At 52.6% G+C, this 13,287-nt stretch overlaps 1 protein-coding gene and 1 long non-coding RNA gene across 3 annotated transcripts in view; one reads left to right on the forward strand and one right to left on the reverse strand.

Annotated features, from left to right (window-relative positions):
- Cd82 (CD82 molecule) overlaps positions 1 to 8,239 on the reverse strand; it is a 46,967-nt gene extending 38,728 nt beyond the window's left edge. The window contains exon 1 of one of the 2 annotated variants that reach the window (XM_059260982.1): positions 7,700 to 8,239. The gene's annotated coding sequence lies outside the window, so the exon portion shown is untranslated. Of the gene's footprint in view, positions 1 to 6,541; positions 6,655 to 7,699 lie in introns of those variants that run through there. The other variant, XM_059260983.1, reaches the window with a different exon arrangement.
- On the forward strand, positions 7,701 to 10,708 carry LOC131909384 (uncharacterized). Its single transcript, XR_009378834.1, has 3 exons — positions 7,701 to 8,079; positions 10,205 to 10,274; positions 10,560 to 10,708. It is a non-coding gene; the product is annotated as an uncharacterized LOC131909384 (long non-coding RNA).
- Positions 10,709 to 13,287: the final 2,579 nt, after the last annotated feature.

Raw genomic sequence — 13,287 nt, forward strand, 5'->3', positions numbered from 1 at the left:
ATGTGCGTGTGTGTGTGTGTGTGTGTGTGTGTGTGTGTGTGTGTGTGTGTATGTGAACACACACTCCTTTCTACACTTGTTTCACCATGGAGGGACCTCTATTGAATATACACTGCTAGCCTTGCCCCCACCCCCGCCCTTCTTCAGTCCCTGCCCCAGATCCAAGGTAGCTTATCTGATGGGCTCCTCTAGGAGACACACTGGGCTGGCTAGGCCAGGCTCCCCCGGCACAGAGCCAGGTTGTCTGCAGACAGCTGCCATCTTGGTGTTGTCTGCTCTTGCCACCTGCTTCTGCAGCGAGGCAGGCTCCTGCCAAGTGCCACCTGTATCCAAACAAGTGACTCCACCGGTTCCAGAATAGACAGTGTGCAAGCCCTATGCCCAGATCTAAAGCCATGTCCTATCTTAGCCTTTCACATATGGTAAGCTCGCCTAGCCCTCATTCAGTGCCCTGGTATAAGCTTCATTAGCCCCATCCCCATTTCACAGCATGTTGAGGCTCAGAGAGGCAATTAAGCTGTCCTCCTAAGCTGCTGGTGACAAGCTCTGTGAATAGCACCTAGCTCTCGGGTGGGTCACACCTATGCTACCTGTGATATTCTCACCCATATCTGGTGATGGTTACCCAAGCAGGCTGTGGCCCAGGCACTCCCTGGGAGTTGCCTGGGCCTTGACAAGCTGATATGTTCTTCAAACCAACACCCCACCCCTCCTCTGAAAACACAGGATTGATTAACAACCAAAAAACTCAATGTGACCTCAAGTTTACACAATCTATTTTTCTTCAAATATGTGTCTTTTGTAACTTTGTTGTGTGTGTTCATTTTTTTTTAATTGAATATCAAAATAAGTTGAGTTTCTAGCATAAGGTTTAGAAAATAAGGAAACTTTTTTTTTTTTTTTTTGGTTTTTTGAGACAGGGTTTCTCTGTGTAGCTTTGTGCCTCTCCTGGAACTCACTTGGTAGCCCAGGCTGGCCTCGAACTCACAGAGATCCGCCTGGCTCTGCCTCCCGAGTGCTGGGATTAAAGGCGTGCACCACCACCGCCCGGCGAAAATAAGGAAACTTTAAAAGGCAATAAATTATCTCAAACCTGCATATTTGGATATGGTAATGTGCATATATATTTACTTGGAGTGTTTATTTAGTTATTTATTATGTGTATGAGTGTTTTGCCTATGTGTATGTAAACGCACTGTGTGTGTATGGTACCCATGGAGGCCAGAAGAGGAAGTCACATCCCCTTGGAACTGGAGTTATGGACAGGCGAGAGCCACCATGTGGCTGCTGGGAACTGAACCCAGGTCCTCTGCAAGAGCAGTAGAGTTCTCTTAACTGCTGAGACAGTTCTCTAGTCCCTATTCTTTTTGTTGTTACATTTATTTATTCATTCAGTGTGTGTGTGTGTGTGTAGGCACACATATGGAGGTCAATGGACAACTTTTGGTTCTCTCCTTCTGCCATATGGTTCCTGGGGCTTGAACTCATGTCCTCAAGCTTGGAAGTAAGGGCCCTTGCCGGCTGAGCCACCCCTCACCCCACTGTGCATATTGAAAGAGGAGTTTAACTGCACTAGGGCCTTGGCGAGGAGTCATGGGGAGCAGCTGCTACCCTTCTGTGCCCGCAGAGCCTCCTGGCAGCCGCTGAGAGCTGACCCTCCCCACCTTCCTCCCGGGCTGGCTCACCCAGATGCCCTCTCCCTGGACAAGGCCCTGCTCTGCCCACAGTGGCCGCACATGTGCCTGGATGACAGAAGCCTCAGAGAGCCAGCTGCAGGATGACAGTTACAGCTCCGCAGTCTGGGAAGGGCTGGAACTTGTCTGAGGTTTCCCAACACATCTTCAGGACAAGCTGGAGTATGAACCCAACTGCCTGGTCTTTAGATTCAAGGCTCCAGTCTCCCAGGGACTTAAGCCTGCTTCCTGTCAACAACAGTGGCCAGAAGCAGCATGTATGGAGACAGCACCCAGTAGCCCAGCACTGTCCGAAATCTTTCACAAACATTAGCTCCTAGGTCACTGTCAAAGAGCATGAAGTGAGCACAGCTGTCCCTTGGTGTCTGTAAAGGACACCAAATCTGGGGATGCTCAGAGTCCCTTAGGAACAACAGTGTAATGTCTGGATAACCTGAGTACATCCAGTATGCCTGAAGTCCTCTCTGGTTGTCACACTGTATCATTGGAACTAATGACAGCTCCACCAAAGCCTGCCCACATGACAGTTTTCCCCCAAACGCCCCAGGTCCACAGCTCACTGGCTGGGCAGATATGAAGCCCCTATCTGTGGGATGGCTAATCCTAGCTGCCACAGTGACAGGCTCGAGATCACCTAGGAGACCAGCCTCTGGGCATGCCTGGGAGGGATTATCTAGATTAGGTTGATTGAGGTGGGAAGATGCACCTTGAGTAGACAGCACCAATCCATAGCCTGGGGCTTCAGACTGCATGAAATGGAGAAGGCTCGCTGAACACTCTACTTTCTGACTGCAGATACAATGTGACCAGCTGCTTAAGCCCCTCCCCTCAAAGTGTGCCCACCATAGCAGACTGTATCCCTTCAAACTGAGAGCCAAAATACACCCCACCCCACGCCGCCGCTTTAAGTTGCTGTTTATCCAGAATTCTGTCATAGCAATGGGAAAATAATGAATGCTCTGTGGACAACCTGTGGCTGTCCCCTTCACGGGTACCGACACTGGTACTAGGGGATACAGACGCCTGCCCAAGGTCACTCTCAGCTGGTGAGCAGCAGCGGTGGCAGACATCCTGGAAGTTTGATTCCAGAGTCTCTGAACCTGCCTAGGGTCCCTGCACTCCCCCAGGGGCCCAGGAAGCCTTTAGAACATATGCTGCCTGAAGTAAGGAAATCAGGCAGAGGCCCACTCCCTGCCCCAGGGAGTTCCTCAAGAGTTCCACGGCACAGTCAGGATCTGAACCCAGGCCCTAATGTCCAACCTCCAGCACTCTGTCCAGCGTCTCATCAGCCCTGAGAGCACAGGCCCAGAAAGCTGAGTTACTGTAACATGTGGGGCTCCTAGCTCATCAAGGAGAGTTGGATTGGGCCCCAAAAGGCACAGATGCTACAGCACAGGCCAAGAAGTCAGGGTGGGGTAGCACTTCCCAAACTGCCCAGGTGGTCTGTGGATGATGCCTGGCCTGGGCATCCTGGAGGGCACCTCTCCTGTCCCCAGCCCGAGCCCCACATGCAGTAGCTCTGTCTGCTGCCAGCTGCTGCCAGCAAGGTGCCTTTGGCCGAGTAAGGGTTCACTAAGGGCTACAGAGGTCCCTCACTAGGCTAGGACTGAGGAAGTTGGCTGTTCCCCTCTCTGTAGAGTAAAGGCCAGGCTTCATAGGGAAGCGGAAGCCCTGTCTGAAACCATGGAAGCCCAGGCAGCCCACCCTCCTTCCTGGAGCAGGTTGTAGGCCCTACTTCCTGAAGGTGCGACATCTCAGAGTCACCAAGGATCTCACATGGAGCTGAGTCCTACTGAAGCCCCCCACCCCCAGACAACCCTTTACTCAGCTAGCCGTCATTTTCTGAGTGTCTACTGTGGGCCAAGATACATAAACGGACAGGGTAGTCCCTGCCCGGGAGGCCTCTGTATGTCACAAACCAGCAGGACCAAAGGGAAGTTAAGTCATGGGAGATCCAGGCAGAAGAGCCTAGGAGCACCCGACACTTAGAAATGACTAGTGTCTTGGGGCACCCCGTTACGCATACTGGAGAGGAACAGAAGGCCAAGGAGGAAGGCACACTGAGAAACGTGTCTGGTGGAGCTGGAACGAACCAGCCACATGCAGACCCTAACCACAGCTCTCGGCAGCTCAGCACCTGCCCTGTGCCAGGGATAAAATGCTGTTTCCCATGCAAGTGTTTGTGGTGTCCTCACCCCATCCCACGAAGCCATAACCACCTCTATCATCATTTCCCTGGTTCAGAAACTGAGGCTCAGATACAGTTACAGAGCTGGGAAGTGGAGCTCCCGAGTGCAGTGCCAGGCCACACGGCATGCTACGTGCTCGAGCCCTGGCAGGCAGAATGGAGGGAACACAACAGCTGAGGGCATTGCTCAGCCCACTGCAGTGAGGCTGGGGTGTGCATGTGTGTGCCGCCTGAAAACCAAGTAATGACTGGCCGGTAGCAGGGCCTGGAAGGGATGGCCGGGAAGGACTTATCTACGTTCACGCTGGTCAAACATGAGAACTAGCCTTGTTACCTCTGCCCCTCTCAGCTGCTTCGGCCGGCGTGCTTGCCCTGTGTGTGTCAGCTGCTGACAGGAAGCCCACTGTGGTGCAGGGGGATTCCCAGGAGTGAGTCAGGAGTAAGTCAACTGGACAGACCCCAGCTGGACCCTGCAGGGCACTGCCTTCAGGGTCGACTCCTCCCAGCAGGACAGCATCAGCAGCTGAGGGGAGGGAAGAACACATCTGGACCACTGGGCCCTGTTTACCTCTGGGCTTCCCCTTCAGACTTCTCAGACCCGGCTGGCCCTTTCCTGCTGAGATTAAACAGGTCACCTCCCCCAACTCCATCCTGTCCTACAGAAGGGTCCAGGCCAAGCAGCCTGGGTTCTACCCACCCTTCCTACCAGCTGCCTCTTGCAGAGCCAAATTCTCGCTGTTTGATGCTACTGATTGTATCATGGCTCCAACCCAGCTTCCCACAGGGCAGAGGAAGTGGGCAGAATGGTTTAGAGCAGCGGCCAAGGCTAAGGTCGCAAGGCAGGAGAGCCTGCAGGCTCCAGACATTTTAAACCCAAAGCAGTGTTCAGGGCCTGGGCTGCTGGGTTAGGTGCCAGTGTCTTGGGACAGCCCCTCCCTCCAATGAGGATCAGACCTTGTTTGGTCCTCAAGTGAAAGAGTTGGGTCCCCAAGGTGGAGGGAGTTGCCAGCCATTGGGAACTTCCTCTTCTAAAATAAGGGGATGCCCCTGCATGTCAGACTTTAGCCCCAGGGAACCAAAAGCCATTCCTTGTGGGAAACTTGGGCCCAGACGGCTGACCTCTCCATCCTGCCTTCCCTGGGCTGAACAGGGAAGCCTGGGTACTTTTCCCACCCATCCTGAACAGATGCCCACTGCTGGGGGCGCAGGCTCCCAACTCAGCCCAGACTTCACTTCTTCCTGGGTGAACACAGGGCTTTCTGGGGCTACCACCCTATCACTCAACAGCATTCATCCTCCCTGTGACTATCACCCACTTAGTGCAGTCACCTTCATGAGCCCCGACGGGGCCCCAAGGGCAGGCACAGCTGGATTTCTCCCCCGTATCGCTCTTGGCTGGCTGTCTTTTCTAGCCTGTGCTCTCCTTCAACCAAAAGTCCCCTAGACTTGTTGGTCCTTTGCCCCTGCATATCTAGCGCACACAGTGTCAAACCTTGTACCACCCCACCCCCCACCCTCCACGCGCGCTCTAAACCTAATGGTCCATCTCACTTTCTATGATCCAAGCCTAAGCTTTTCCTATTAGCATTTAAAGCCCTTCTGGAGTTCATCCTACCTACTACCCCTGCTTTGCATACCCTGAAAGCTCAGTTGTAGCCAGCCCAGTGTTTCTCAACCAGTGTTTCATTTGTGGGGGTCAAATGATACCATAGAAAACACAAGACATTTACATTACGATTCATAACAGTAACAAAATTAGTTATGAAGTGGCAATGAAAATAATTTTATGGTGGGGGGGGGTTAGTCACCACAACATGAAGAGCTGTATTAAAGGGTCGAAGCATTAAGGTTGAGAACCACTGAGCTAGAAACTCAACTCAGCCATTTACAAGAGCTTGCTCAACAGGCTTACCTTGCCTTTGAGATCTTCCTCTGTCCAAGACACCTTCTGCCCTAACTTTCCAGTCCCTAAGGCCCCAAAGGCCCTTCCCGCCCTTGCTTTGAACATCTTGTGTCACATTCCCTGATCCAAGCCCCTTCCCAGATGCCGAGCAGCCCAAGGGCAAGGGCCCGGTGTCATGTCATAGAATGGGAGTGGTGGTGAAGGGGACCCATACACACCAGGCATGGTTCTACCGAGGCTGCTCCCTCCTCACTGTAGCAAATTCTCATCTAATGCCACTGAGATGCTGACATCCGTGGAGCAGGGAGTGTGTAGGCCCAAGCTTAATTGAAGACTGGGGAGTTCAGGCAGAAAGTCTTGTCCAAGTCACACTCCCACCCCTGCTACCGGCCATGGTTCTCCAGAGTCTCCCGACAGACTCAACACACACACACACACACACACACACACACACACACACACACACACACACGAGTCTCCTCCACATAGCTCAGCCTTCAGCCTGGGTTTCCAGTACACTTTCTATCTGACTCCATAACATGGGCTCATCTCCCCCCCAAAAATGCAGGGCCTCACATGTAGTACCTTCCATCCTTCTGTGCCCATCCCTGCTCACACAGACTGTCTGCTCATCCTGCCCCAAACTGAGCCTCCAGCCGCTAGAGCCTCACAGACCCCTGAGACTTCCCCTGAACTGACCCAGGCTGTGAGAGAGCCTCTCCAGGAGGGAAATGGGATGGGGGAGCCTCACAGCACCTCAGGAGAAGGGCAATGCCAGATCCATGTGAAGATACATGTCTACATCCTCCAGCTCCGTCTTGTGTGCAGTACCCATCAACTCCAAACACTGTTATGAACTCAGGCACTGTTTAGTCCAGGTAACATACTTTCTGACTCACAATTAACAAGATGACGGTGGCTGGTGTCTGTTTCTGACTCTGGTGAGGTCAAGGGTGGGACAGCTGCAGCTACCCAGCAGCCCTCCAAACCAGACCAAACTCCAAAGACAGGTTTATTTCCCAGAAGGAAGGCAACAAATCACCTGCCCACTGACATCACAGGAGGCTTCTGGGCACCCAATGTCTTGTTAGGCGTTGTACACACGGCTTCACTTAGTTCTTGTTACTACTGTTAGGTCACTGTCCCCCAAGTCACAGATGAAAGTAAAGTTTGAAGGGGGAATGGAATTCAAGTCGGCTGAGTCCCAAAGCCTAAATCCTTGACACAGCCAGGACCCGGGACCCGGGACCCCCACCACCATTAGGACCGGAGCCCCTCAGCACAGATACCTAATCCTGGGCATAGCAGGGAGCTCCAGGGCTTGGCAAGATTCTAAATAGGTTTTCTAGGGTTTCCCCTTCTACTCCCCATTCACCCCCAAAGAGAGTTACTCCTTCGGCAAACCCTCTGGGGGGCCTCTTCCACCTGCTCACCTGGAAAAGTCTGGCTAGGTTTCCACTTCTGAGCTCAGTGGAGCGCTCAGAAGTTGGAAGGAGGGAAAGAATGTTAATTGCCTTGCTTTGGGGTCCCTTCCTGGGACTCAATAACCCAGAGTGACATATCAAGTGGTTTTTCTCTCGGTGGCATTTGCAGCTGAGGTCTAGCTACGCGGGTGGCCTTCACCTGCTAGCCCTCACCTTCCGGGGTTCTGGTGAGAAAGGGCACTCCGGGAGCACGGAGCTCACCTCAATCAACTTCCTCCTTCTGGAACCCGAGGAGCTAAGGGCTGGGGGCAGGGACCGGCCCAGCGCCACACGGCTGCTGTGTAGTGCAGCCAGAACTAGGGAGTTCGGACTCGGAGGCGAATGATCTTTCTTGTTACCTGTTGCCAAGGGGGCCCTGAAGTCTGCAGAAGTTCAGGCGAAGCTAAGTTTGCTTCCGATTGTCCCGCCCCCTCCCCCATGCCCCTCTTACCTGCTGTCTCGGTCCTGGCTACACGCCGAAAGTCCGGCTTCTTCAGCTGGCGCCCCGGCCCGCGTCTGACTGCGCAGCTTGGCTCAGTTCTTCCACTCTCCCCTGCCACCCCCTCCGGGAGTCAGTCCAGAAGCTCAACGGCCTCGTCCGGCCACGCCACGCCCCCTGAGACCACGCCCTCGACACGCCCCTTACAATGCTCCTCACCCTGCCCGGCGGAAGGTAGCACCAGGCTCCGCCTATCACAGCCTCCTGGTCCAATCAAACGGTCACACTCCTTGGCACACCCCTGAGCTGCCCTTTGCCAACCCTCCAGCTCCGCCTCCGGCCCTGCAGCCTGGCTCCAAGCAGAGCTCGTCCCTGCCCACTACAGCCTGGAGGTGAGGCCATGGGAGGGCTTTCTCCAGAGGATGAAGCCTGCCTAGGACCCCAGTCTCTGCCTTGTTTTCTGTGCCCTTCCAGCCTCTAACAGCCCTGCCTAACGGTCCTTCCCCCTGAGGTCTCCCTCACCCTTCCCAGTTCCCTCCTAGGCTGCTGGCGATCCCCTTCCTTCTCCGCCTCCATCTCTTTCTCTAGGGGCTTACCCCTGGGCCTCCAACTGGGAGGCTCCGCCCCTCCCCGGGGGTTCTCTGCTCCGCCCTGATCTTGTTCCCCCTGGCAACCCCTGCTCAGGGCTGCAGGCCTGGGGGCCCCACGCTGGCATTCTAGGACTGGCGTATCCCGGTGCAACCCGGGAGTGGCGTGGGAGCGTTCGCGTTCCAAGACTAGGCCTCCATGTGGAGGCGGTTCAGACCCAAGCACTTTCTGAAAATACTAACAGCTACCAGTGTTTGAATCCTTGCTCAGAGACAGGCTGATTAGTCAAGAGCTGTGAAAGCCATGATCCTTGAGTTCTACTACTCCTGGGCTACTTTCCTTGCGCCCATTTTACAGATGCACAACCCAAGCTTTAGAAAGCGGAAGTCGTGGGCTAGAGTCCAACAGCGTAGTTGTTTGTGAACCATTCCCACGTCTCCAGTCACAAACTTAGGCATGTCCTAGCTTGCCTAGATTCTGGCCCTTGAAGAAGTGGCCCAGGCCAGCAAGCTGCTGGTACAGCAGGCAGATGAGGGTGTGGCAGGAGAGGGCTGAAGACCTGAGCCCTCCATGGCTGGCTTCTCCCTTTAGAAGGTGGGCTGCCGACGATCTCCAGATGTCTGCACACCCTACCCTGCATGTCCAGACTGTGGACCAGCCTCGGGCAGATTACCAGGTTAATGATCAGAGCCCTTAACCTGTGAGCTGACAAAGCTCTTTCAGTGCACCGCATTATCTCACTGGCATCTCACAGCAAGCCGCTGTGGGGAGGGTATGAATGAGCCTGCTTTGCAGGAACCCAGAGGGTAGGGAGCACTGGATGCCCCGTGGTTCTCCAGGCTCTGTCCTCATTCCAGAAGGCCTCCCACTGCCTGGGAACTTGTTAGGGGCATGTTTGGGGTTTGAGACATCCCAGAACAGAGTGAGAAACTGCAATGGTTGGTTTTCACAAGGTGTCCAGGTGATTCTGAGTCAGCCTTGAGTTTGAGAGCCACTGTTGGAAATAGATGAACACCTTAGGGTGGGTTGAGACTCACAGGACCTAGGTAGACCTGGCAGCCGCGTAACCCAGGGCAAAATAAAACGCTTAGAATGCACCTTTAAGAAGGGACTGACAGCCAGGTAAGGCAGCTCACATTCTATCCCAGCACTCAAGAGGTAGAGTCAGAAGGATCAGGAGTTTGAGGCCAGCCTTGGCCACACAGCAAGTTTGAGGCTAACATGGGCTGCATGAAACCATGTCTGAAAAAAAAAATGAAAGAAAGAAAAAGAAAAAAAAGATTAATAACAAAAATATTAATGCCAATTCTGAGGGTGGCTATTGGAAATAAAACTTTAATTTGGTTTTTGCTTTTTTGAGACAGGGTCTCATGCAGCCCAGGCTGTCCTCAAATTCTGATCCTCCTCCTCCAGCTTCCTGAGTGCTATGCTAAAGGACACGAGCCACTGCTCCTGGCTTGGAGATGAGGAGAGATGCTCTTCACGGAGAGGTCAGCCTGGAGTGTGGACTAAGGCAGATATGGTGGAATAAGCTGAAGTCCCAGTACGTGGGAGGTAAAGGCAGGAACATCAGGAGTTCAAGGTCATCCAGGCTGTCTCCAAAAATGGGTAATGAATTAATCAAACGGTTTACACACTACGTTTAGGAAACCAGCTAGAGATGGCTCATGGGTTAAGAACGCTTGCTGCTCTTCCAGAGGACCAGAGTTTGGTCCCAGTACCTAAGTTGAGAAGGTTACAATAACATGTAACTCCAGCTCCTACCAATCCAAACCCTCCTCTGGCTTCTGAGGTCTTTGTATATGTGGCATGTACACACACACACACACACACACACACACACACACAGCCCATGTAAATAAATAAATAAAAATAAGCTCAGGGAACATGGACTGTCCTTTCCCCAGACAACAACCATTTATTCCACAGGATGCCATGATCTCGCCAAGTTCCTGGACACCGTGGATGCTGCTGGTGCAGGGCCACGGTGAAAGAACAGGTATGCTGCTGCATCCTGGGCTGGGTGCTAAAGCTTGACCCTGTCCGGCCTTTGCCAAGTAGCTGTAGAATTCCCTCCCCTCCCACCCTGCTTGGGTCTGCCTTGGTCTTTGTGACGTTTGTGATGGTGACTCACAGATGGCTGTTGGGTGACAAAACTTTTACTGGGGGGGACTCAACATACACAACAACTCACCCCAGATAGGGAGCCCGTAACAGACCAAAGTGTGGATGCCACCAAAGTCCAACTTGGTGAAGCAATGAGTTTTACTGGGGTTACTTACAGAAGCAGAAATGACCCAAAGGCAGCTGCATTACCAAAGCCCACCCCAGCATGGGGGACAGCCCACAAAAGCTGGGAACCTGGAGCACACAGCACAACCTGTAGGCAGCTCAACCAGTTGGAGAGTATCCTTTCCAGATGATTCAGTTGGGCTAAACCTCTTCCAGTCTGGTTTTTTGTTTGTTTGTTTGTTTGTTTGTTTTGTTTTGTTTTGTTTTTTCGGTTTTTTTTTTGGTCTGAATCTTCTCTGTAGTTTAGCTTATCTGGGGCCCTGGTGCTGTTGTCCAGGCCTTGCTTAGCGCAGGAAGCCCAAATTCAGAGTGCAGTTGAGGTGTGTTTCCTCAGGCCTTGAGCAGTTGACAGACCATACAACAAAGGGTCCCCCTCCTGCCTTCCCCATCACCTTCATAACCTCCAGCAAGACCGTGCTCGAGTTTAGACTTCCTGGATTCTGCATCTCCATGTAAAAGTAAGAGCGGGTGAGGAGGTCAGCTTGACTCCAGATCTGGGCCACCCACCTGCTTCTCTTCTTGTCCCCATTTCCATCTGGTGTCAAACTGTACAGGATTCGGTCATGAGGATACTCCAGCCTGTCTGTCTAAACTCTCTCTCTCCACAGCCACTGTCTCCGGGGGTTGCACACCTGTGACAGGGCCAGTTATCTGGGGATAGAGGAATTAGGAGGTTTGGGTCACTCTTGAGGCTGTATGTGTGTCAGCTGGACAGAGATCCCGATGTTTCCACACTGAGGTATGGTCAGGATGACCCAGTGGGCGCGGGTGCTCCTCATGTCTGGTGTCTAGGTCCTCGTCTCCTAGAACTCATACACAGTGTCTGGAACCCTAAGGGATAGTCCTGGGTGGATACAGACACTGCTACTCATTTGCTGGAATAGATGGATGTCTCTGCATTGTTCCCCCTTCTTTTCTAGCCTTACCTGGGGTATTTTGTCAAAAAGAGAACAGAACTTCTGGTGAAAGACACCATCTGGTATGAAATTCTTAGGCCGTTCCAGAGGTGAAGCCAATAGTTCTGGAGGTGAGAAAGCTTAGCAGAAGAGCTCAAATGGCCAATTGGAGGGTGTGGGATGGTGACTAGACTTTTAAAGAAATGTGGTCATGGGGTTCCCAGACCACAGAAGATTCCACTGTTCCTCAGGTGGCAGAGGGGCAGAGGAACAGAAGATCTGAAGTCATGAGCAAGAGCGTAGGCATTGTAGGCATCAGGTTCTTTTGGTGCCTGGTTCCAGCAAAGACTCCAAAACCTCTGCACAGCTCAGATGGGGAGGAAGAAAGGTTGTCTACATTGTTATTGTATTAATCCATTTTGCGTTACTATAAACAAAATACCTGAGGCCAGAAGACTTATAAAGAAGTCTGATTTGAAACATGTTCTTCAGGGCAAGGTCCACATCTGGTGATGTATGTTGTTGACAGGGTTTCCACTAGCCCAGGGCTTCACAGTGTAGGACAGAAATGCACTTGTGTGTTGTCACGGTCAGTGTTCTGTTGCTGTGAAGTGACACCACAACCATGGCTGCTTTTACAAAGGAAAACATTTAATTGGGGCTGGCTTACAGTTTCAGAGAGTTAGTCCATTATCAATGTGGCCCATAGCATGAAGACACACAGGCAGACATGATGCTGGAGAAGTAGCTGAGAGTTCTACATCTGGATCCACAGACAGAAGGAAGAGAGAGACACTGGGACCGGCTTGGGCTTTTGAAACCTCAAAGTGACCCCCGGTGACACACTTCCCCCAACAAGGCTGTACCTACTCCAACAAGTCCACACCTCCTAATCCCTCTCAAGTAGTGCCACTTCCTGAGGACCAAGCATTCAAATCTATGAGCCTCTGGAGGCCATTCTTATTCACAATGCACTTACCTCTGTAATCCTGGTATTTGGTACTCGGGAGGTGGGAGCAGGAGCATCCAAGTCAGCCTCAAGAAAGGTGGGAAGGGGAAGAGAGGAGACAAGGAAAGAAGGGAGGGAGGGAGAGGACAGTCACAATGTGTAGTACGGTCCTCCCCTCCCCAGGGCCCTCACTGTGGCTTCCTTATAGCAAGACTGATGTTCTGCAGAACAATCTAGGGACAGGAAGGTGCATGTGGCGTCTTGTGACCCAGCCTTGGAAGTGAGGTGTGTCTTCCTTTCCAGTCCACAGTGGAGCTCAGAAAGGACCACCCTGTTCAGAGGGAGGAAATGGCTCAGCCTCCTCTCTGAGAAGGTGGGGTTCTAGGATAGTTGCTGGCATGGCAGAAGTGGCTGCAGGCTTCAAATGGGTCCTCAGCGAGGTGGGGTAGAATTTCCTTTGACGAGAACTGGGAATCTAAATTAAATTGAGTTAAAGCAAGAACAATCTTCCTTTCAGAATTCTCTGGACAGAGGAAGCCCCTCCTGCCCCTTGGCTGGCCCTGTTTCCTTGACATTGTGAACCTGAACTGATTTTTCCCACCCCCCAACAATGCCCATTCTTAGGATGCCTGCTTCCCACATGTGGGAACAGAGGTACCGAAAAGCATTTGCCCAAGGTCAAGGTCATGAAGGAAAGAGAAAGGTTAATGTGGCCAACTCTGTGGCGGCTCACAGCTGGCTTCTGCACATCTCAGCTGCAGAAACTGAGTGCCAGAAAGCTTTGAACTGGATCATATCCAGGACCCAGATTTTGAGCACCCAGCACCCAGTACCAAAGGCCCGCTCTGGACCAGAGAGCTTCCCCAGAATCCAGG

The sequence above is a fragment of the Peromyscus eremicus genome, chromosome 4 (genome assembly GCF_949786415.1).
Source record: "Peromyscus eremicus chromosome 4, PerEre_H2_v1, whole genome shotgun sequence".
Classification (NCBI taxonomy): Eukaryota; Metazoa; Chordata; class Mammalia; order Rodentia; family Cricetidae; genus Peromyscus; species Peromyscus eremicus.